At 40.7% G+C, this 23,214-nt stretch overlaps 5 non-coding genes across 5 annotated transcripts; all 5 read right to left on the reverse strand.

Annotated features, from left to right (window-relative positions):
- Positions 1-2,471: 2,471 nt before the first annotated feature.
- TRNAE-CUC (transfer RNA glutamic acid (anticodon CUC)) lies at positions 2,472-2,543 on the reverse strand. The gene has a single exon. It is a non-coding gene; the product is annotated as a tRNA-Glu (tRNA).
- Positions 2,544-5,219: 2,676 nt separating this feature from the next.
- Positions 5,220-5,291, reverse strand: TRNAE-CUC (transfer RNA glutamic acid (anticodon CUC)). Its single transcript has one exon. It is a non-coding gene; the product is annotated as a tRNA-Glu (tRNA).
- A 4,190-nt stretch (positions 5,292-9,481) lies between these two features.
- Positions 9,482-9,553, reverse strand: TRNAE-CUC (transfer RNA glutamic acid (anticodon CUC)). Its single transcript has one exon. It is a non-coding gene; the product is annotated as a tRNA-Glu (tRNA).
- A 10,213-nt stretch (positions 9,554-19,766) lies between these two features.
- TRNAE-CUC (transfer RNA glutamic acid (anticodon CUC)) lies at positions 19,767-19,838 on the reverse strand. Its single transcript has one exon. It is a non-coding gene; the product is annotated as a tRNA-Glu (tRNA).
- Positions 19,839-21,597: 1,759 nt separating this feature from the next.
- On the reverse strand, positions 21,598-21,669 carry TRNAE-CUC (transfer RNA glutamic acid (anticodon CUC)). The gene has a single exon. It is a non-coding gene; the product is annotated as a tRNA-Glu (tRNA).
- Positions 21,670-23,214: the final 1,545 nt, after the last annotated feature.

Raw genomic sequence — 23,214 nt, forward strand, 5'->3', positions numbered from 1 at the left:
TTTCTTTGAAAGGTTGGTGTTTTTGGCAAAAATATTCCAAGGACCTCACTTTCCCTGACCGGGAATCGAACCCGGGCCGCGGCGGTGAGAGCGCTGAATCCTAGCCAGTAGACCACCAGGGAGGGATGGTTTAGTTTGACACTCCATGAAAGAAAAGGAAGTTTCCTGAATGAAGTCCAAAGCAATGGAATGTGAGGGAGTGGGCTACTAGGAATCAGTTTTAGAAGGAAGGAGAGTAAAAATGGTTGTGCATAGCAGTCTTAAATTACACCACACAGCAGCTTTACCTGATGGATGTATTGTACTGGCACGAAAAATTATTTTGAGGAGCTAGACGTTGAGTGTCCCTGGCTCCATGATAAATTGTTCTGGTGCTAAAGAAAGAAGACATTAATGACTCAGATATCAAATATGGTCTAATTGGTTCTGATGAAAAAAATACTTTTGTACAAGAGCACAAGTCTTTTAGTAGCTAACTGAAAAATATTCACTAAGAAAGGAAGATAGCTGACTCTTTGTTATCAATTTCCATTGTCTGTTTTGACAACTCACTGTTGCTCAAGTATTAGAAATGATGCGCTGAACTGAAAGTGCATCATTTCTTTGAAAGGTTGGTGTTTTTGGCAAAAATATTCCAACTTTCCCTGACCGGGAATCGAACCCGGGCCGCGGCGGTGAGAGCGCTGAATCCTAGCCAGTAGACCACCAGGGAGGGATGGTTTAGTTTGACACTCCATGTCAAAAAAAATACTTTTGTACAAGAGCACAAGTCTTTTAGTAGCTAACTGAAAAATATTCACTAAGAAAGGAAGATAGCTGACTCTTTGTTATCAATTTCCATTGTCTGTTTTGACAACTCACTGTTGCTCAAGTATTAGAAATGATGCGCTGAACTGAAAGTGCATCATTTCTTTGAAAGGTTGGTGTTTTTGGCAAAAATATTCCGAGGACCTCACTTTCCCTGACCGGGAATCGAACCCGGGCCGCGGCGGTGAGAGCGCCGAATCCTAGCCAGTAGACCACTAGGGAGGGATGGTTTAGTTTGACACTCCATGAAAGAAAAGGAAGTTTCCTGAATGAAGTCCAAAGCAATGGAATGTGAGGGAGTGGGCTACTAGGAATCAGTTTTAGAAGGACGGAGAGTAAAAATGGTTGTGCATAGCAGTCTTAAATTACACCACACAGCAGCTTTACCTGATGGATGTATAGTACTGGCACGAAAAATTATTTTGAGGAGCTAGACGTTGAGTGTCCCTGGCTCCATGATAAATTGTTCTGGTGCTAAAGAAAGAAGACATTAATGACTCAGATATCAAATATGGTCTAATTGGTTCTGATGAAAAAAATACTTTTGTACAAGAGCACAAGTCTTTTAGTAGCTAACTGAAAAATATTCACTAAGAAAGGAAGATAGCTGACTCTTTGTTATCAATTTCCATTGTCTGTTTTGACAACTCACTGTTGCTCAAGTATTAGAAATGATGCGCTGAACTGAAAGTGCATCATTTCTTTGAAAGGTTGGTGTTTTTGGCAAAAATATTCAGAGGACCTCACTTTCCCTGACCAGGAATCGAACCCAGGCCGCAGCGGTGAGAGCGCCGAATCCTAGCCACTAGACCACCAGGGAGGGATGGTTTAGTTTGACACTCCATGAAAGAAAAGGAAGTTTCCTGAATGAAGTCCAAAGCAATGGAATGTGAGGGAGTGGGCTACTAGGAATCAGTTTTAGAAGGAAGGAGAGTAAAAATGGTTGTGCATAGCAGTCTTAAATTACACCACACAGCAGCTTTACCTGATGGATGTATAGTACTGGCACGAAAAAATTATTTTGAGGAGCTAGACGTTGAGAGTCCCTGGCTCCATGATAAATTGTTCTGGTGCTAAAGAAAGAAGACATTAATGATTCAGATATCAAATAAGGTCTAATTGGTTCTGATGAAAAAAATACTTTTGTACAAGAGCACAAGTCTTTTAGTAGCTAACTGAAAAATATTCACTAAGAAAGGAAGATAGCTGACTCTTTGTTATCAATTTCCATTGTCTGTTTTGACAACTCACTGTTGCTCAAGTATTAGAAATGATGCGCTGAACTGAAAGTGCATCATTTCTTTGAAAGGTTGGTGTTTTTGGCAAAAATATTCCAAGGACCTCACTTTCCCTGACCGGGAATAGAACCTGGGCCGCGGCGGTGAGAGCGCTGAATCCTAGCCAGTAGACCACCAGGGAGGGATGGTTTAGTTTGACACTCCATGTCAAAAAAAATACTTTTGTACAAGAGCACAAGTCTTTTAGTAGCTAACTGAAAAATATTCACTAAGAAAGGAAGATAGCTGACTCTTTGTTATCAATTTCCATTGTCTGTTTTGACAACTCACTGTTGCTCAAGTATTAGAAATAATGCGCTGAACTGAAAGTGCATCATTTCTTTGAAAGTTTGGTGTTTTTGGCAAAAATATTGCAAGGACCTCACTTTCCCTGACCGGGAATCGAACCCGGGCCGCGGCGGTGAGAGCGCCGAATCCTAGCCACTAGACCACCAGGGAGGGATGGTTTAGTTTGACACTCCATGAAAGAAAAGGAAGTTTCCTGAATGAAGTCCAAAGCAATGGAATGTGAGGGAGTGGGCTACTAGGAATCAGTTTTAGAAGGAAGGAGAGTAAAAATGGTTGTGCACAGCAGTCTTAAATTACACCACACAGCAGCTTTACCTGATGGATGTATAGTACTGGCAGAAAAAAATTATTTTGAGGAGCTAGACGTTGAGAGTCCCTGGCTCCATGATAAATTGTTCTGGTGCTAAAGAAAGAAGACATTAATGATTCAGATATCAAATAAGGTCTAATTGGTTCTGATGAAAAAAATACTTTTGTACAAGAGCACAAGTCTTTTAGTAGCTAGCTGAAAAATATTCACTAAGAAAGGAAGATAGCTGACTCTTTGTTATCAATTTCCATTGTCTGTTTTGACAACTCACTGTTGCTCAAGTATTAGAAATAATGCGCTGAACTGAAAGTGCATCATTTCTTTGAAAGGTTGGTGTTTTTGGCAAAAATATTCCAAGGACCTCACTTTCCCTGACCGGGAATCGAACCCGGGCCGCGGCGGTGAGAGCGCTGAATCCTAGCCAGTAGACCACCAGGGAGGGATGGTTTAGTTTGACACTCCATGTCAAAAAAAATACTTTTGTACAAGAGCACAAGTCTTTTAGTAGCTAACTGAAAAATATTCACTAAGAAAGGAAGATAGCTGACTCTTTGTTATCAATTTCCATTGTCTGTTTTGACAACTCACTGTTGCTCAAGTATTAGAAATGATGCGCTGAACTGAAAGTGCATCATTTCTTTGAAAGGTTGGTGTTTTTGGCAAAAATATTCAGAGGACCTCACTTTCCCTGACCAGGAATCGAACGCAGGCCGCAGCGGTGAGAGCGCCGAATCCTAGCCACTAGACCACCAGGGAGGGATGGTTTAGTTTGACACTCCATGAAAGAAAAGGAAGTTTCCTGAATGAAGTCCAAAGCAATGGAATGTGAGGGAGTGGGCTACTAGGAATCAGTTTTAGAAGGAAGGAGAGTAAAAATGGTTGTGCATAGCAGTCTTAAATTACACCACACAGCAGCTTTACCTGATGGATGTATAGTACTGGCACGAAAAAATTATTTTGAGGAGCTAGACGTTGAGAGTCCCTGGCTCCATGATAAATTGTTCTGGTGCTAAAGAAAGAAGACATTAATGATTCAGATATCAAATAAGGTCTAATTGGTTCTGATGAAAAAAATACTTTTGTACAAGAGCACAAGTCTTTTAGTAGCTAACTGAAAAATATTCACTAAGAAAGGAAGATAGCTGACTCTTTGTTATCAATTTCCATTGTCTGTTTTGACAACTCACTGTTGCTCAAGTATTAGAAATGATGCGCTGAACTGAAAGTGCATCATTTCTTTGAAAGGTTGGTGTTTTTGGCAAAAATATTCCAAGGACCTCACTTTCCCTGACCAGGAATCGAACCCGGGCCGCGGCGGTGAGAGCGCTGAATCCTAGCCAGTAGACCACCAGTGAGGGATGGTTTAGTTTGACACTCCATGTCAAATAAAATACTTTTGTACAAGAGCACAAGTCTTTTAGTAGCTAACTGAAAAATATTCACTAAGAAAGGAAGATAGCTGACTCTTTGTTATCAATTTCCATTGTCTGTTTTGACAACTCACTGTTGCTCAAGTATTAGAAATGATGCGCTGAACTGAAAGTGCATCATTTCTTTGAAAGGTTGGTGTTTTTGGCAAAAATATTCCGAGGACCTCACTTTCCCTGACCGGGAATCGAACCCGGGCCGCGGCGGTGAGAGCGCCGAATCCTAGCCAGTAGACCACTAGGAAGGGATGGTTTAGTCTGACACTCCATGAAAGAAAAGGAAGTTTCCTGAATGAAGTCCAAAGCAATGGAATGTGAGGGAGTGGGCTACTAGGAATCAGTTTTAGAAGGAAGGAGAGTAAAAATGGTTGTGCATAGCAGTCTTAAATTACACCACACAGCAGCTTTACCTGATGGATGTATAGTACTGGCACAAAAAAATTATTTTGAGGAGCTAGACGTTGAGTGTCCCTGGCTCCATGATAATTTGTTCTCGTGCTAAAGAAAGAAGACATTAATGATTCAGATATCAAATATGGTCTAATTGGTTCTGATGAAAAAAATACTTTTGTACAAGAGCACAAGTCTTTTAGTAGGTAACTGAAAAATATTCACTAAGAAAGGAAGATAGCTGACTCTTTGTTATCAATTTCCATTGTCTGTTTTGACAACTCACTGTTGCTCAAGTATTAGAAATGATGCGCTGAACTGAAAGTGCATCATTTCTTTGAAAGGTTGGTGTTTTTGGCAAAAATATTCCAAGGACCTCACTTTCCCTGACCGGGAATAGAACCTGGGCCGCGGCGGTGAGAGCGCTGAATCCTAGCCAGTAGACCACCAGGGAGGGATGGTTTAGTTTGACACTCCATGTCAAAAAAAATACTTTTGTACAAGAGCACAAGTCTTTTAGTAGCTAACTGAAAAATATTCACTAAGAAAGGAAGATAGCTGACTCTTTGTTATCAATTTCCATTGTCTGTTTTGACAACTCACTGTTGCTCAAGTATTAGAAATAATGCGCTGAACTGAAAGTGCATCATTTCTTTGAAAGGTTGGTGTTTTTGGCAAAAATATTCCAAGGACCTCACTTTCCCTGACCGGGAATCGAACCCGGGCCGCGGCGGTGAGAGCGCCGAATCCTAGCCGCTAGACCACCAGGGAGGGATGGTTTAGTTTGACACTCCATGAAAGAAAAGGAAGTTTCCTGAATGAAGTCCAAAGCAATGGAATGTGAGGGAGTGGGCTACTAGGAATCAGTTTTAGAAGGAAGGAGAGTAAAAATGGTTGTGCACAGCAGTCTTAAATTACACCACACAGCAGCTTTACCTGATGGATGTATAGTACTGGCAGAAAAAAATTATTTTGAGGAGCTAGACGTTGAGAGTCCCTGGCTCCATGATAAATTGTTCTGGTGCTAAAGAAAGAAGACATTAATGATTCAGATATCAAATAAGGTCTAATTGGTTCTGATGAAAAAAATACTTTTGTACAAGAGCACAAGTCTTTTAGTAGCTAACTGAAAAATATTCACTAAGAAAGGAAGATAGCTGACTCTTTGTTATCAATTTCCATTGTCTGTTTTGACAACTCACTGTTGCTCAAGTATTAGAAATAATGCGCTGAACTGAAAGTGCATCATTTCTTTGAAAGGTTGGTGTTTTTGGCAAAAATATTCCAAGGACCTCACTTTCCCTGACCGGGAATCGAACCCGGGCCGCGGCGGTGAGAGCGCTGAATCCTAGCCAGTAGACCACCAGGGAGGGATGGTTTAGTTTGACACTCCATGTCAAAAAAAATACTTTTGTACAAGAGCACAAGTCTTTTAGTAGCTAACTGAAAAATATTCACTAAGAAAGGAAGATAGCTGACTCTTTGTTATCAATTTCCATTGTCTGTTTTGACAACTCACTGTTGCTCAAGTATTAGAAATGATGCGCTGAACTGAAAGTGCATCATTTCTTTGAAAGGTTGGTGTTTTTGGCAAAAATATTCAGAGGACCTCACTTTCCCTGACCAGGAATCGAACGCAGGCCGCAGCGGTGAGAGCGCCGAATCCTAGCCACTAGACCACCAGGGAGGGATGGTTTAGTTTGACACTCCATGAAAGAAAAGGAAGTTTCCTGAATGAAGTCCAAAGCAATGGAATGTGAGGGAGTGGGCTACTAGGAATCAGTTTTAGAAGGAAGGAGAGTAAAAATGGTTGTGCATAGCAGTCTTAAATTACACCACACAGCAGCTTTACCTGATGGATGTATAGTACTGGCACGAAAAAATTATTTTGAGGAGCTAGACGTTGAGAGTCCCTGGCTCCATGATAAATTGTTCTGGTGCTAAAGAAAGAAGACATTAATGATTCAGATATCAAATAAGGTCTAATTGGTTCTGATGAAAAAAATACTTTTGTACAAGAGCACAAGTCTTTTAGTAGCTAACTGAAAAATATTCACTAAGAAAGGAAGATAGCTGACTCTTTGTTATCAATTTCCATTGTCTGTTTTGACAACTCACTGTTGCTCAAGTATTAGAAATGATGCGCTGAACTGAAAGTGCATAATTTCTTTGAAAGGTTGGTGTTTTTGGCAAAAATATTCCAAGGACCTCACTTTCCCTGACCAGGAATCGAACCCGGGCCGCGGCGGTGAGAGCGCTGAATCCTAGCCAGTAGACCACCAGTGAGGGATGGTTTAGTTTGACACTCCATGTCAAATAAAATACTTTTGTACAAGAGCACAAGTCTTTTAGTAGCTAACTGAAAAATATTCACTAAGAAAGGAAGATAGCTGACTCTTTGTTATCAATTTCCATTGTCTGTTTTGACAACTCACTGTTGCTCAAGTATTAGAAATGATGCGCTGAACTGAAAGTGCATCATTTCTTTGAAAGGTTGGTGTTTTTGGCAAAAATATTCCGAGGACCTCACTTTCCCTGACCGGGAATCGAACCCGGGCCGCGGCGGTGAGAGCGCCGAATCCTAGCCAGTAGACCACTAGGAAGGGATGGTTTAGTCTGACACTCCATGAAAGAAAAGGAAGTTTCCTGAATGAAGTCCAAAGCAATGGAATGTGAGGGAGTGGGCTACTAGGAATCAGTTTTAGAAGGAAGGAGAGTAAAAATGGTTGTGCATAGCAGTCTTAAATTACACCACACAGCAGCTTTACCTGATGGATGTATAGTACTGGCACAAAAAAATTATTTTGAGGAGCTAGACGTTGAGTGTCCCTGGCTCCATGATAATTTGTTCTCGTGCTAAAGAAAGAAGACATTAATGATTCAGATATCAAATATGGTCTAATTGGTTCTGATGAAAAAAATACTTTTGTACAAGAGCACAAGTCTTTTAGTAGGTAACTGAAAAATATTCACTAAGAAAGGAAGATAGCTGACTCTTTGTTATCAATTTCCATTGTCTGTTTTGACAACTCACTGTTGCTCAAGTATTAGAAATGATGCGCTGAACTGAAAGTGCATCATTTCTTTGAAAGGTTGGTGTTTTTGGCAAAAATATTCCAAGGACCTGACTTTCCCTGATCGGGAATCAAACCCGGGCCGCGGCGGTGAGAGCGCCGAACCCTAGCCACTAGACCACCAGGGAGGGATGGTTTAGTTTGACACTCCATGAAAGAAAAGGAAGTTTCCTGAATGAAGTCCAAAGCAATGGAATGTGAGGGAGTGGGCTACTAGGAATCAGTTTTAGAAGGAAGGAGAGTAAAAATGGTTGTGCATAGCAGTCTTAAATTACACCACACAGCAGCTTTACCTGATGGATGTATAGTACTGGCACGAAAAATTATTTTGAGGAGCTAGACGTTGAGTGTCCCTGGCTCCATGATAAATTGTTCTGGTGCTAAAGAAAGAAGACATTAATGACTCAGATATCAAATATGGTCTAATTGGTTCTGATGAAAAAAATACTTTTGTACAAGAGCACAAGTCTTTTAGTAGCTAACTGAAAAATATTCACTAAGAAAGGAAGATAGCTGACTCTTTGTTATCAATTTCCATTGTCTGTTTTGACAACTCACTGTTGCTCAAGTATTAGAAATGATGCGCTGAACTGAAAGTGCATAATTTCTTTGAAAGGTTGGTGTTTTTGGCAAAAATATTCAGAGGACCTCACTTTCCCTGACCAGGAATCGAACCCAGGCCGCAGCGGTGAGAGCGCCGAATCCTAGCCACTAGACCACCAGGGAGGGATGGTTTAGTTTGACACTCCATGAAAGAAAAGGAAGTTTCCTGAATGAAGTCCAAAGCAATGGAATGTGAGGGAGTGGGCTACTAGGAATCAGTTTTAGAAGGAAGGAGAGTAAAAATGGTTGTGCATAGCAGTCTTAAATTACACCACACAGCAGCTTTACCTGATGGATGTATAGTACTGGCACGAAAAAATTATTTTGAGGAGCTAGACGTTGAGAGTCCCTGGCTCCATGATAAATTGTTCTGGTGCTAAAGAAAGAAGACATTAATGATTCAGATATCAAATAAGGTCTAATTGGTTCTGATGAAAAAAATACTTTTGTACAAGTGCACAAGTCTTTTAGTAGCTAACTGAAAAATATTCACTAAGAAAGGAAGATAGCTGACTCTTTGTTATCAATTTCCATTGTCTGTTTTGACAACTCACTGTTGCTCAAGTATTAGAAATAATGCGCTGAACTGAAAGTGCATCATTTCTTTGAAAGGTTGGTGTTTTTGGCAAAAATATTCCAAGGACCTCACTTTCCCTGACCGGGAATCGAACCCGGGCCGCGGCGGTGAGAGCGCCGAATCCTAGCCAGTAGACCACCAGGGAGGGATGGTTTAGTTTGACACTCCATGTCAAAAAAAATACTTTTGTACAAGAGCACAAGTCTTTTAGTAGGTAACTGAAAAATATTCACTAAGAAAGGAAGATAGCTGACTCTTTGTTATCAATTTCCATTGTCTGTTTTGACAACTCACTGTTGCTCAAGTATTAGAAATGATGCGCTGAACTGAAAGTGCATCATTTCTTTGAAAGGTTGGTGTTTTTGGCAAAAATATTCCAAGGACCTCACTTTCCCTGACCGGGAATAGAACCTGGGCCGCGGTGGTGAGAGCGCTGAATCCTAGCCAGTAGACCACCAGGGAGGGATGGTTTAGTTTGACACTCCATGTCAAAAAAAATACTTTTGTACAAGAGCACAAGTCTTTTAGTAGCTAACTGAAAAATATTCACTAAGAAAGGAAGATAGCTGACTCTTTGTTATCAATTTCCATTGTCTGTTTTGACAACTCACTGTTGCTCAAGTATTAGAAATAATGCGCTGAACTGAAAGTGCATCATTTCTTTGAAAGGTTGGTGTTTTTGGCAAAAATATTCCAAGGACCTCACTTTCCCTGACCGGGAATCGAACCCGGGCCGCGGCGGTGAGAGCGCCGAATCCTAGCCGCTAGACCACCAGGGAGGGATGGTTTAGTTTGACACTCCATGAAAGAAAAGGAAGTTTCCTGAATGAAGTCCAAAGCAATGGAATGTGAGGGAGTGGGCTACTAGGAATCAGTTTTAGAAGGAAGGAGAGTAAAAATGGTTGTGCACAGCAGTCTTAAATTACACCACACAGCAGCTTTACCTGATGGATGTATAGTACTGGCAGAAAAAAATTATTTTGAGGAGCTAGACGTTGAGAGTCCCTGGCTCCATGATAAATTGTTCTGGTGCTAAAGAAAGAAGACATTAATGATTCAGATATCAAATAAGGTCTAATTGGTTCTGATGAAAAAAATACTTTTGTACAAGAGCACAAGTCTTTTAGTAGCTAACTGAAAAATATTCACTAAGAAAGGAAGATAGCTGACTCTTTGTTATCAATTTCCATTGTCTGTTTTGACAACTCACTGTTGCTCAAGTATTAGAAATAATGCGCTGAACTGAAAGTGCATCATTTCTTTGAAAGGTTGGTGTTTTTGGCAAAAATATTCCAAGGACCTCACTTTCCCTGACCGGGAATCGAACCCGGGCCGCGGCGGTGAGAGCGCTGAATCCTAGCCAGTAGACCACCAGGGAGGGATGGTTTAGTTTGACACTCCATGTCAAAAAAAATACTTTTGTACAAGAGCACAAGTCTTTTAGTAGCTAACTGAAAAATATTCACTAAGAAAGGAAGATAGCTGACTCTTTGTTATCAATTTCCATTGTCTGTTTTGACAACTCACTGTTGCTCAAGTATTAGAAATGATGCGCTGAACTGAAAGTGCATCATTTCTTTGAAAGGTTGGTGTTTTTGGCAAAAATATTCAGAGGACCTCACTTTCCCTGACCAGGAATCGAACGCAGGCCGCAGCGGTGAGAGCGCCGAATCCTAGCCACTAGACCACCAGGGAGGGATGGTTTAGTTTGACACTCCATGAAAGAAAAGGAAGTTTCCTGAATGAAGTCCAAAGCAATGGAATGTGAGGGAGTGGGCTACTAGGAATCAGTTTTAGAAGGAAGGAGAGTAAAAATGGTTGTGCATAGCAGTCTTAAATTACACCACACAGCAGCTTTACCTGATGGATGTATAGTACTGGCACGAAAAAATTATTTTGAGGAGCTAGACGTTGAGAGTCCCTGGCTCCATGATAAATTGTTCTGGTGCTAAAGAAAGAAGACATTAATGATTCAGATATCAAATAAGGTCTAATTGGTTCTGATGAAAAAAATACTTTTGTACAAGAGCACAAGTCTTTTAGTAGCTAACTGAAAAATATTCACTAAGAAAGGAAGATAGCTGACTCTTTGTTATCAATTTCCATTGTCTGTTTTGACAACTCACTGTTGCTCAAGTATTAGAAATGATGCGCTGAACTGAAAGTGCATAATTTCTTTGAAAGGTTGGTGTTTTTGGCAAAAATATTCCAAGGACCTCACTTTCCCTGACCAGGAATCGAACCCGGGCCGCGGCGGTGAGAGCGCTGAATCCTAGCCAGTAGACCACCAGTGAGGGATGGTTTAGTTTGACACTCCATGTCAAATAAAATACTTTTGTACAAGAGCACAAGTCTTTTAGTAGCTAACTGAAAAATATTCACTAAGAAAGGAAGATAGCTGACTCTTTGTTATCAATTTCCATTGTCTGTTTTGACAACTCACTGTTGCTCAAGTATTAGAAATGATGCGCTGAACTGAAAGTGCATCATTTCTTTGAAAGGTTGGTGTTTTTGGCAAAAATATTCCGAGGACCTCACTTTCCCTGACCGGGAATCGAACCCGGGCCGCGGCGGTGAGAGCGCCGAATCCTAGCCAGTAGACCACTAGGAAGGGATGGTTTAGTCTGACACTCCATGAAAGAAAAGGAAGTTTCCTGAATGAAGTCCAAAGCAATGGAATGTGAGGGAGTGGGCTACTAGGAATCAGTTTTAGAAGGAAGGAGAGTAAAAATGGTTGTGCATAGCAGTCTTAAATTACACCACACAGCAGCTTTACCTGATGGATGTATAGTACTGGCACAAAAAAATTATTTTGAGGAGCTAGACGTTGAGTGTCCCTGGCTCCATGATAATTTGTTCTCGTGCTAAAGAAAGAAGACATTAATGATTCAGATATCAAATATGGTCTAATTGGTTCTGATGAAAAAAATACTTTTGTACAAGAGCACAAGTCTTTTAGTAGGTAACTGAAAAATATTCACTAAGAAAGGAAGATAGCTGACTCTTTGTTATCAATTTCCATTGTCTGTTTTGACAACTCACTGTTGCTCAAGTATTAGAAATGATGCGCTGAACTGAAAGTGCATCATTTCTTTGAAAGGTTGGTGTTTTTGGCAAAAATATTCCAAGGACCTCACTTTCCCTGATCGGGAATCAAACCCGGGCCGCGGCGGTGAGAGCGCCGAACCCTAGCCACTAGACCACCAGGGAGGGATGGTTTAGTTTGACACTCCATGAAAGAAAAGGAAGTTTCCTGAATGAAGTCCAAAGCAATGGAATGTGAGGGAGTGGGCTACTAGGAATCAGTTTTAGAAGGAAGGAGAGTAAAAATGGTTGTGCATAGCAGTCTTAAATTACACCACACAGCAGCTTTACCTGATGGATGTATAGTACTGGCACGAAAAAATTATTTTGAGGAGCTAGACGTTGAGAGTCCCTGGCTCCATGATAAATTGTTCTGGTGCTAAAGAAAGAAGACATTAATGATTCAGATATCAAATAAGGTCTAATTGGTTCTGATGAAAAAAATACTTTTGTACAAGTGCACAAGTCTTTTAGTAGCTAACTGAAAAATATTCACTAAGAAAGGAAGATAGCTGACTCTTTGTTATCAATTTCCATTGTCTGTTTTGACAACTCACTGTTGCTCAAGTATTAGAAATAATGCGCTGAACTGAAAGTGCATCATTTCTTTGAAAGGTTGGTGTTTTTGGCAAAAATATTCCAAGGACCTCACTTTCCCTGACCGGGAATCGAACCCGGGCCGCGGCGGTGAGAGCGCCGAATCCTAGCCAGTAGACCACCAGGGAGGGATGGTTTAGTTTGACACTCCATGTCAAAAAAAATACTTTTGTACAAGAGCACAAGTCTTTTAGTAGCTAACTGAAAAATATTCACTAAGAAAGGAAGATAGCTGACTCTTTGTTATCAATTTCCATTGTCTGTTTTGACAACTCACTGTTGCTCAAGTATTAGAAATGATGCGCTGAACTGAAAGTGCATCATTTCTTTGAAAGGTTGGTGTTTTTGGCAAAAATATTCAGAGGACCTCACTTTCCCTGACCAAGAATCGAACCCAGGCCGCAGCGGTGAGAGCGCCGAATCCTAGCCACTAGACCACCAGGGAGGGATGGTTTAGTTTGACACTCCATGAAAGAAAAGGAAGTTTCCTGAATGAAGTCCAAAGCAATGGAATGTGAGGGAGTGGGCTACTAGGAATCAGTTTTAGAAGGAAGGAGAGTAAAAATGGTTGTGCATAGCAGTCTTAAATTACACCACACAGCAGCTTTACCTGATGGATGTATAGTACTGGCACGAAAAAATTATTTTGAGGAGCTAGACGTTGAGAGTCCCTGGCTCCATGATAAATTGTTCTGGTGCTAAAGAAAGAAGACATTAATGATTCAGATATCAAATAAGGTCTAATTGGTTCTGATGAAAAAAATACTTTTGTACAAGAGCACAAGTCTTTTAGTAGCTAACTGAAAAATATTCACTAAGAAAGGAAGATAGCTGACTCTTTGTTATCAATTTCCATTGTCTGTTTTGACAACTCACTGTTGCTCAAGTATTAGAAATGATGCGCTGAACTGAAAGTGCATCATTTCTTTGAAAGGTTGGTGTTTTTGGCAAAAATATTCCAAGGACCTCACTTTCCCTGACCGGGAATCGAACCCGGGCCGCGGCGGTGAGAGCGCTGAATCCTAGCCAGTAGACCACCAGGGAGGGATGGTTTAGTTTGACACTCCATGAAAGAAAAGGAAGTTTCCTGAATGAAGTCCAAAGCAATGGAATGTGAGGGAGTGGGCTACTAGGAATCAGTTTTAGAAGGAAGGAGAGTAAAAATGGTTGTGCATAGCAGTCTTAAATTACACCACACAGCAGCTTTACCTGATGGATGTATAGTACTGGCACGAAAAATTATTTTGAGGAGCTAGACGTTGAGTGTCCCTGGCTCCATGATAAATTGTTCTGGTGCTAAAGAAAGAAGACATTAATGACTCAGATATCAAATATGGTCTAATTGGTTCTGATGAAAAAAATACTTTTGTACAAGAGCACAAGTCTTTTAGTAGCTAACTGAAAAATATTCACTAAGAAAGGAAGATAGCTGACTCTTTGTTATCAATTTCCATTGTCTGTTTTGACAACTCACTGTTGCTCAAGTATTAGAAATGATGCGCTGAACTGAAAGTGCATCATTTCTTTGAAAGGTTGGTGTTTTTGGCAAAAATATTCAGAGGACCTCACTTTCCCTGACCAGGAATCGAACGCAGGCCGCAGCGGTGAGAGCGCCGAATCCTAGCCACTAAACCACCAGGGAGGGATGGTTTAGTTTGACACTCCATGAAAGAAAAGGAAGTTTCCTGAATGAAGTCCAAAGCAATGGAATGTGAGGGAGTGGGCTACTAGGAATCAGTTTTAGAAGGAAGGAGAGTAAAAATGGTTGTGCATAGCAGTCTTAAATTACACCACACAGCAGCTTTACCTGATGGATGTATAGTACTGGCACGAAAAAATTATTTTGAGGAGCTAGACGTTGAGAGTCCCTGGCTCCATGATAAATTGTTCTGGTGCTAAAGAAAGAAGACATTAATGATTCAGATATCAAATAAGGTCTAATTGGTTCTGATGAAAAAAATACTTTTGTACAAGAGCACAAGTCTTTTAGTAGCTAACTGAAAAATATTCACTAAGAAAGGAAGATAGCTGACTCTTTGTTATCAATTTCCATTGTCTGTTTTGACAACTCACTGTTGCTCAAGTATTAGAAATGATGCGCTGAACTGAAAGTGCATCATTTCTTTGAAAGGTTGGTGTTTTTGGCAAAAATATTCCAAGGACCTCACTTTCCCTGACCGGGAATCGAACCCGGGCCGCGGCGGTGAGAGCGCTGAATCCTAGCCAGTAGACCACCAGTGAGGGATGGTTTAGTTTGACACTCCATGTCAAAAAAAATACTTTTGTACAAGAGCACAAGTCTTTTAGTAGCTAACTGAAAAATATTCACTAAGAAAGGAAGATAGCTGACTCTTTGTTATCAATTTCCATTGTCTGTTTTGACAACTCACTGTTGCTCAAGTATTAGAAATGATGCGCTGAACTGAAAGTGCATCATTTCTTTGAAAGGTTGGTGTTTTTGGCAAAAATATTCCGAGGACCTCACTTTCCCTGACCGGGAATCGAACCCGGGCCGCGGCGGTGAGAGCGCCGAATCCTAGCCAGTAGACCACTAGGAAGGGATGGTTTAGTCTGACACTCCATGAAAGAAAAGGAAGTTTCCTGAATGAAGTCCAAAGCAATGGAATGTGAGGGAGTGGGCTACTAGGAATCAGTTTTAGAAGGAAGGAGAGTAAAAATGGTTGTGCATAGCAGTCTTAAATTACACCACACAGCAGCTTTACCTGATGGATGTATAGTACTGGCACAAAAAAATTATTTTGAGGAGCTAGACGTTGAGTGTCCCTGGCTCCATGATAATTTGTTCTCGTGCTAAAGAAAGAAGACATTAATGATTCAGATATCAAATATGGTCTAATTGGTTCTGATGAAAAAAATACTTTTGTACAAGAGCACAAGTCTTTTAGTAGGTAACTGAAAAATATTCACTAAGAAAGGAAGATAGCTGACTCTTTGTTATCAATTTCCATTGTCTGTTTTGACAACTCACTGTTGCTCAAGTATTAGAAATGATGCGCTGAACTGAAAGTGCATCATTTCTTTGAAAGGTTGGTGTTTTTGGCAAAAATATTCCAAGGACCTCACTTTCCCTGATCGGGAATCGAACCCGGGCAGCGGCGGAGAGAGCGCCGAACCCTAGCCACTAGACCACCAGGGAGGGATGGTTTAGTTTGACACTCCATGAAAGAAAAGGAAGTTTCCTGAATGAAGTCCAAAGCAATGGAATGTGAGGGAGTGGGCTACTAGGAATCAGTTTTAGAAGGAAGGAGAGTAAAAATGGTTGTGCATAGCAGTCTTAAATTACACCACACAGCAGCTTTACCTGATGGATGTATAGTACTGGCACGAAAAATTATTTTGAGGAGCTAGACGTTGAGTGTCCCTGGCTCCATGATAAATTGTTCTGGTGCTAAAGAAAGAAGACATTAATGACTCAGATATCAAATATGGTCTAATTGGTTCTGATGAAAAAAATACTTTTGTACAAGAGCACAAGTCTTTTAGTAGCTAACTGAAAAATATTCACTAAGAAAGGAAGATAGCTGACTCTTTGTTATCAATTTCCATTGTCTGTTTTGACAACTCACTGTTGCTCAAGTATTAGAAATGATGCGCTGAACTGAAAGTGCATCATTTCTTTGAAAGGTTGGTGTTTTTGGCAAAAATATTCAGAGGACCTCACTTTCCCTGACCAGGAATCGAACCCAGGCCGCAGCGGTGAGAGCGCCGAATCCTAGCCACTAGACCACCAGGGAGGGATGGTTTAGTTTGACACTCCATGAAAGAAAAGGAAGTTTCCTGAATGAAGTCTAAAGCAATGGAATGTGAGGGAGTGGGCTACTAGGAATCAGTTTTAGAAGGAAGGAGAGTAAAAATGGTTGTGCATAGCAGTCTTAAATTACACCACACAGCAGCTTTACCTGATGGATGTATAGTACTGGCACGAAAAAATTATTTTGAGGAGCTAGACGTTGAGAGTCCCTGGCTCCATGATAAATTGTTCTGGTGCTAAAGAAAGAAGACATTAATGATTCAGATATCAAATAAGGTCTAATTGGTTCTGATGAAAAAAATACTTTTGTACAAGTGCACAAGTCTTTTAGTAGCTAACTGAAAAATATTCACTAAGAAAGGAAGATAGCTGACTCTTTGTTATCAATTTCCATTGTCTGTTTTGACAACTCACTGTTGCTCAAGTATTAGAAATAATGCGCTGAACTGAAAGTGCATCATTTCTTTGAAAGGTTGGTGTTTTTGGCAAAAATATTCCAAGGACCTCACTTTCCCTGACCGGGAATCGAACCCGGGCCGCGGCGGTGAGAGCGCCGAATCCTAGCCAGTAGACCACCAGGGAGGGATGGTTTAGTTTGACACTCCATGTCAAAAAAAATACTTTTGTACAAGAGCACAAGTCTTTTAGTAGCTAACTGAAAAATATTCACTAAGAAAGGAAGATAGCTGACTCTTTGTTATCAATTTCCATTGTCTGTTTTGACAACTCACTGTTGCTCAAGTATTAGAAATGATGCGCTGAACTGAAAGTGCATCATTTCTTTGAAAGGTTGGTGTTTTTGGCAAAAATATTCAGAGGACCTCACTTTCCCTGACCAGGAATCGAACCCAGGCCGCAGCGGTGAGAGCGCCGAATCCTAGCCACTAGACCACCAGGGAGGGATGGTTTAGTTTGACACTCCATGAAAGAAAAGGAAGTTTCCTGAATGAAGTCCAAAGCAATGGAATGTGAGGGAGTGGGCTACTAGGAATCAGTTTTAGAAGGAAGGAGAGTAAAAATGGTTGTGCATAGCAGTCTTAAATTACACCACACAGCAGCTTTACCTGATGGATGTATAGTACTGGCACGAAAAAATTATTTTGAGGAGCTAGACGTTGAGAGTCCCTGGCTCCATGATAAATTGTTCTGGTGCTAAAGAAAGAAGACATTAATGATTCAGATATCAAATAAGGTCTAATTGGTTCTGATGAAAAAAATACTTTTGTATAAGAGCACAAGTCTTTTAGTAGCTAACTGAAAAATATTCACTAAGAAAGGAAGATAGCTGACTCTTTGTTATCAATTTCCATTGTCTGTTTTGACAACTCACTGTTGCTCAAGTATTAGAAATGATGCGCTGAACTGAAAGTGCATCATTTCTTTGAAAGGTTGGTGTTTTTGGCAAAAATATTCCAAGGACCTCACTTTCCCTGACCGGGAATCGAACCCGGGCCGCGGCGGTGAGAGCGCTGAATCCTAGCCAGTAGACCACCAGGGAGGGATGGTTTAGTTTGACACTCCATGAAAGAAAAGGAAGTTTCCTGAATGAAGTCCAAAGCAATGGAATGTGAGGGAGTGGGCTACTAGGAATCAGTTTTAGAAGGAAGGAGAGTAAAAATGGTTGTGCATAGCAGTCTTAAATTACACCACACAGCAGCTTTACCTGATGGATGTATAGTACTGGCACGAAAAATTATTTTGAGGAGCTAGACGTTGAGTGTCCCTGGCTCCATGATAAATTGTTCTGGTGCTAAAGAAAGAAGACATTAATGACTCAGATATCAAATATGGTCTAATTGGTTCTGATGAAAAAAATACTTTTGTACAAGAGCACAAGTCTTTTAGTAGCTAACTGAAAAATATTCACTAAGAAAGGAAGATAGCTGACTCTTTGTTATCAATTTCCATTGTCTGTTTTGACAACTCACTGTTGCTCAAGTATTAGAAATGATGCGCTGAACTGAAAGTGCATCATTTCTTTGAAAGGTTGGTGTTTTTGGCAAAAATATTCAGAGGACCTCACTTTCCCTGACCAGGAATCGAACGCAGGCCGCAGCGGTGAGAGCGCCGAATCCTAGCCACTAAACCACCAGGGAGGGATGGTTTAGTTTGACACTCCATGAAAGAAAAGGAAGTTTCCTGAATGAAGTCCAAAGCAATGGAATGTGAGGGAGTGGGCTACTAGGAATCAGTTTTAGAAGGAAGGAGAGTAAAAATGGTTGTGCATAGCAGTCTTAAATTACACCACACAGCAGCTTTACCTGATGGATGTATAGTACTGGCACGAAAAAATTATTTTGAGGAGCTAGACGTTGAGAGTCCCTGGCTCCATGATAAATTGTTCTGGTGCTAAAGAAAGAAGACATTAATGATTCAGATATCAAATAAGGTCTAATTGGTTCTGATGAAAAAAATACTTTTGTACAAGAGCACAAGTCTTTTAGTAGCTAACTGAAAAATATTCACTAAGAAAGGAAGATAGCTGACTCTTTGTTATCAATTTCCATTGTCTGTTTTGACAACTCACTGTTGCTCAAGTATTAGAAATGATGCGCTGAACTGAAAGTGCATCATTTCTTTGAAAGGTTGGTGTTTTTGGCAAAAATATTCCAAGGACCTCACTTTCCCTGACCGGGAATCGAACCCGGGCCGCGGCGGTGAGAGCGCTGAATCCTAGCCAGTAGACCACCAGTGAGGGATGGTTTAGTTTGACACTCCATGTCAAAAAAAATACTTTTGTACAAGAGCACAAGTCTTTTAGTAGCTAACTGAAAAATATTCACTAAGAAAGGAAGATAGCTGACTCTTTGTTATCAATTTCCATTGTCTGTTTTGACAACTCACTGTTGCTCAAGTATTAGAAATGATGCGCTGAACTGAAAGTGCATCATTTCTTTGAAAGGTTGGTGTTTTTGGCAAAAATATTCCGAGGACATCACTTTCCCTGACCGGGAATCGAACCCGGGCCGCGGCGGTGAGAGCGCCGAATCCTAGCCAGTAGACCACTAGGAAGGGATGGTTTAGTTTGACACTCCATGAAAGAAAAGGAAGTTTCCTGAATGAAGTCCAAAGCAATGGAATGTGAGGGAGTGGGCTACTAGGAATCAGTTTTAGAAGGAAGGAGAGTAAAAATGGTTGTGCATAGCAGTCTTAAATTACACCACACAGCAGCTTTACCTGATGGATGTATAGTACTGGCACAAAAAAATTATTTTGAGGAGCTAGACGTTGAGTGTCCCTGGCTCCATGATAATTTGTTCTCGTGCTAAAGAAAGAAGACATTAATGATTCAGATATCAAATATGGTCTAATTGGTTCTGATGAAAAAAATACTTTTGTACAAGAGCACAAGTCTTTTAGTAGGTAACTGAAAAATATTCACTAAGAAAGGAAGATAGCTGACTCTTTGTTATCAATTTCCATTGTCTGTTTTGACAACTCACTGTTGCTCAAGTATTAGAAATGATGCGCTGAACTGAAAGTGCATCATTTCTTTGAAAGGTTGGTGTTTTTGGCAAAAATATTCCAAGGACCTCACTTTCCCTGATCGGGAATCGAACCCGGGCCGCGGCGGTGAGAGCGCCGAATCCTAGCCACTAGACCACCAGGGAGGGATGGTTTAGTTTGACACTCCATGAAAGAAAAGGAAGTTTCCTGAATGAAGTCCAAAGCAATGGAATGTGAGGGAGTGGGCTACTAGGAATCAGTTTTAGAAGGAAGGAGAGTAAAAATGGTTGTGCATAGCAGTCTTAAATTACACCACACAGCAGCTTTACCTGATGGATGTATAGTACTGGCACGAAAAATTATTTTGAGGAGCTAGACGTTGAGTGTCCCTGGCTCCATGATAAATTGTTCTGGTGCTAAAGAAAGAAGACATTAATGACTCAGATATCAAATATGGTCTAATTGGTTCTGATGAAAAAAATACTTTTGTACAAGAGCACAAGTCTTTTAGTAGCTAACTGAAAAATATTCACTAAGAAAGGAAGATAGCTGACTCTTTGTTATCAATTTCCATTGTCTGTTTTGACAACTCACTGTTGCTCAAGTATTAGAAATGATGCGCTGAACTGAAAGTGCATCATTTCTTTGAAAGGTTGGTGTTTTTGGCAAAAATATTCAGATGACCTCACTTTCCCTGACCAGGAATCGAACCCAGGCCGCAGCGGTGAGAGCGCCGAATCCTAGCCACTAGACCACCAGGGAGGGATGGTTTAGTTTGACACTCCATGAAAGAAAAGGAAGTTTCCTGAATGAAGTCCAAAGCAATGGAATGTGAGGGAGTGGGCTACTAGGAATCAGTTTTAGAAGGAAGGAGAGTAAAAATGGTTGTGCATAGCAGTCTTAAATTACACCACACAGCAGCTTTACCTGATGGATGTATAGTACTGGCACGAAAAAATTATTTTGAGGAGCTAGACGTTGAGAGTCCCTGGCTCCATGATAAATTGTTCTGGTGCTAAAGAAAGAAGACATTAATGATTCAGATATCAAATAAGGTCTAATTGGTTCTGATGAAAAAAATACTTTTGTACAAGAGCACAAGTCTTTTAGTAGCTAACTGAAAAATATTCACTAAGAAAGGAAGATAGCTGACTCTTTGTTATCAATTTCCATTGTCTGTTTTGACAACTCACTGTTGCTCAAGTATTAGAAATGATGCGCTGAACTGAAAGTGCATCATTTCTTTGAAAGGTTGGTGTTTTTGGCAAAAATATTCCAAGGACCTCACTTTCCCTGACCGGGAATAGAACCTGGGCCGCGGCGGTGAGAGCGCTGAATCCTAGCCAGTAGACCACCAGGGAGGGATGGTTTAGTTTGACACTCCATGTCAAAAAAAATACTTTTGTACAAGAGCACAAGTCTTTTAGTAGCTAACTGAAAAATATTCACTAAGAAAGGAAGATAGCTGACTCTTTGTTATCAATTTCCATTGTCTGTTTTGACAACTCACTGTTGCTCAAGTATTAGAAATAATGCGCTGAACTGAAAGTGCATCATTTCTTTGAAAGGTTGGTGTTTTTGGCAAAAATATTCCAAGGACCTCACTTTCCCTGACCGGGAATCGAACCCGGGCCGCGGCGGTGAGAGCGCCGAATCCTAGCCAGTAGACCACCAGGGAGGGATGGTTTAGTTTGACACTCCATGTCAAAAAAAATACTTTTGTACAAGAGCACAAGTCTTTTAGTAGCTAACTGAAAAATATTCACTAAGAAAGGAAGATAGCTGACTCTTTGTTTTCAATTTCCATTGCCTGTTTTGACATCTCACTGTTGCTCAAGTATTAGAAATGATGCGCTGAACTGAAAGTGCATCATTTCTTCGAAAGGTTGGTGTTTTTGGCAAAAACATTCCGAGGACCTCACTTTCCCTGACCGGGAATTGAACCCGGGCCGCGGCGGTGAGAGCGCCGTATCCTAGCCACTAGACCAACAGGGAGGGATGGTTTAGTTTGACACTCCATGAAAGAAAAGGAAGTTTCCTGAATGAAGTCCAAAGCAATGGAATGTGAGGGAGTGGGCTACTAGGAATCAGTTTTAGAAGGAAGGAGAGTAAAAATGGTTGTGCACAGCAGTCTTAAATTACACCACACAGCAGCTTTACCTGATGGATGTATAGTACTGGCACGAAAAAATTATTTTGAGGAGCTAGACGTTGAGAGTCCCTGGCTCCATGATAAATTGTTCTGGTGCTAAAGAAAGAAGACATTAATGACTCAGATATCAAATATGGCCTAATTGGTTCTGATGAAAAAAATACTTTCGTACAAGAGCACAAGTCTTTTAGTAGCTAAATGAAAAATATTCACTAAGAAAGGAAGATAGCTGACTCTTTGTTTTCAATTTCCATTGCCTGTTTTGACATCTCACTGTTGCTCAAGTATTAGAAATGATGCGCTGAACTGAAAGTGCATCATTTCTTTGAAAGGTTGGTGTTTTTGGCAAAAATATTCCGAGGACCTCACTTTCCCTGACCGGGAATCGAATCCGGGCCGCGGCGGTGAGAGCGCCGAATCCTAGCCACTAGACCACCAGGGAGGGATGGTTTAGTTTGACACTCCATGAAAGAAAAGGAAGTTTCCTGAATGAAGTCCAAAGCAATGGAATGTGAGGGAGTGGGCTACTAGGAATCAGTTTTAGAAGGAAGGAGAGTAAAAATGGTTGTGCATAGCAGTCTTAAATTACACCACACAGCAGCTTTACCTGATGGATGTATAGTACTGGCACGAAAAAATTATTTTGAGGAGCTAGACGTTGAGAGTCCCTGGCTCCATGATAAATTGTTCTGGTGCTAAAGAAAGAAGACATTAATGATTCAGATATCAAATAAGGTCTAATTGGTTCTGATGAAAAAAATACTTTTGTACAAGAGCACAAGTCTTATAGTAGCTAACTGAAAAATATTCACTAAGAAAGGAAGATAGCTGACTCTTTGTTATCAATTTCCATTGTCTGTTTTGACAACTCACTGTTGCTCAAGTATTAGAAATGATGCGCTGAACTGAAAGTGCATCATTTCTTTGAAAGGTTGGTGTTTTTGGCAAAAATATTCCAAGGAACTCACTTTCCCTGACCGGGAATCGAACCCGGGCCGCGGCGGTGAGAGCGCTGAATCCTAGCCAGTAGACCACCAGTGAGGGATGGTTTAGTTTGACACTCCATGTCAAAAAAAATACTTTTGTACAAGAGCACAAGTCTTTTAGTAGCTAACTGAAAAATATTCACTAAGAAAGGAAGATAGCTGACTCTTTGTTATCAATTTCCATTGTCTGTTTTGACAACTCACTGTTGCTCAAGTATTAGAAATGATGCGCTGAACTGAAAGTGCATCATTTCTTTGAAAGGTTGGTGTTTTTGGCAAAAATATTCCGAGGACCTCACTTTCTCTGACCGGGAATCGAACCCGGGCCGCGGCGGTGAGAGCGCCGAATCCTAGCCAGTAGACCACTAGGAAGGGATGGTTTAGTTTGACACTCCATGAAAG

Source organism: Taudactylus pleione, unplaced genomic scaffold (assembly GCF_031769625.1).
Source record: "Taudactylus pleione unplaced genomic scaffold, aTauple2 ptg000174l, whole genome shotgun sequence".
Classification (NCBI taxonomy): domain Eukaryota; kingdom Metazoa; phylum Chordata; class Amphibia; order Anura; family Myobatrachidae; genus Taudactylus; species Taudactylus pleione.